General features: G+C 28.1%; 1 protein-coding gene across 1 annotated transcript in view; it reads left to right on the forward strand.

Annotated features, from left to right (window-relative positions):
* The window catches only part of LOC106686572 (centromere-associated protein E), a gene marked incomplete at its 3' end in the record, with an annotated part of 41,023 nt that overhangs the window by 5,316 nt on the left and 33,712 nt on the right, over nt 1-1,995 (forward strand).

The following is a 1,995-nucleotide window of genomic DNA, read 5'->3' on the forward strand; positions in this document are numbered from 1 at the left end:
ACCACTTTAATGAAAACTATGTTTAATTACTGATGAGAATATAATATGGCGATGGTTAAAAATACATTAGTTTTTCATTCGGAGCTCTATATCGTTAAAATTATTAGCTAGAACCTAACTATAACTTAAAAACTAGAAAACCTGATAGAAAATCATTTAAAGTAGTATACATTTTCTAAAATTTGAGCCCTAATAGAGCTGTTTACGTTCAAGAGTTCATGAGATATAGTTTTTTAAAAAGCAACATTTCATGAAATATACACTGAAAAATCATTAGTTTATGAATTTATTGTAGGAAATCTTTATTTCAGGAACCATTCGACGTAAAGATGTCTATTAGTACTCAAATCAAAACTAGTTTAATTTCCTATGAAGATAACATTTATCTTCGTAGGAGTGGTAGTTTTTATGATATTTGCCAAAATAAATTAATAAAAAAGTTATTATTTCTAGTTGTTCGGACAATTTTTTTTTTATTTTTAAGAAAAATTATATCTAAGGAACTATTGGACGTGCAGATATCTGCCAGCATTGAAATTAATGCTAGTTTAATGTACTATGAAGTACTTCATAACGTTTATCTTTAAAGGGTAATAGTTTTCATGATATTTGCATATAAAATTTTGTCCGAACAACTAGATATCAATTTATTTTAGCAAATATGAAAACTACTACTCCTACGAAAATATACGCCCGAACCAACCATATAGCACATTAAACTAGCTTTAATTTGAGTGCTAATAGACATCTATACGCCTCTTATAGATTTCAGACAGTAAATTCACTAATTACTCATTTTTCAGAATGTTTTTTATGAAACGTTGCTTTTAAAAATGCTGTATTTCGGGAACTATGGAACGTAAACAGCTATATTTCCTTCTTTTTACCTTGTTAAAACATAACATAGTTGAGAGTCTGTTACTAGGTATATTAAATAGGGAATGACGTAACACAACATACCAGCTAAACTCAACAACTTATTTGTTGTGTTTGGTTAATTGCTCGTAGTTTGTGTTTTTATTGTCATTGTATTGTTTTGGACGTTTTTAAACAAAACAATCAGAAGCCAAACTTTCACACTTCTACTTTTCACTTACTTTATGCATGTTCTAACAAAATACTGCAATCAAAACTAAACAGTAGCAAGAAGTTTTGGAAGGAAAGGTTACTAAACAAGTTGCACAGAAAATCCGCTAGGAGCTCTCATGCATTTAACATAACTTTAAATTGGGCTCCATACAGCTTACATAGTAAAACATTTTACATTTAATACAATATCATGAATACCCCTCATATTATATGTTATATCGTCTTAACATGCTAAAAGAAGGAAATATATCTCCATTTAACATAAGTTTTTCCATTCAACAAGCATTAACATGTTAAACTAAAGATCATGAATACTCCTGAATGTTTAAAAGTCTCGTTACCACAACAAATTTCTTTTTAAAAACTTTCAGTTATGCCTATTTCGTGCAGGTAGTTATTGCAAGTTCCATGATTCGTCCGAAGTCTAATATAAAGTTTTATGATACCTTTCCCTATGTTTGCATGTAAGTACCATGGTTTTCGAATGATATGAGGAAATATATCTTTATAGAACTGCCCAAAGCTGGTAGGGTTGTCAAAAACCAACCACAGTATTAAGTGCAATCTATATAAAATACGTCAAATACTAAATAAAATAATTTAATTTTGTCAGATATGCAACTATTTAAACAAAACAGGGATATACTTTGTTTATTTCGTTTTAGTGGGCTTATTTTTTACATGGTTATTATAAAAATTAGATTTCTTTTTAACAATTGATAATGTGGTGGTTTAGCCTCGTGTAAAAAAGACATTCCTACCTATAACTTACAAAGTTATAATTATCGAATAATTTTAATTAATATAAAAATAATAATATATCTAAGAACAAAAATTAATAAACATAACTGCTTTGCTTGAATAATACCAAACCTGACAAAAAAAAATTATTTAATTTTGGATTTG

The sequence above is a fragment of the Halyomorpha halys genome, unplaced genomic scaffold (assembly GCF_000696795.3).
Source record: "Halyomorpha halys isolate HHAL.00 unplaced genomic scaffold, Hhal_1.1 Scaffold839.1, whole genome shotgun sequence".
Taxonomy (NCBI): domain Eukaryota; kingdom Metazoa; phylum Arthropoda; class Insecta; order Hemiptera; family Pentatomidae; genus Halyomorpha; species Halyomorpha halys.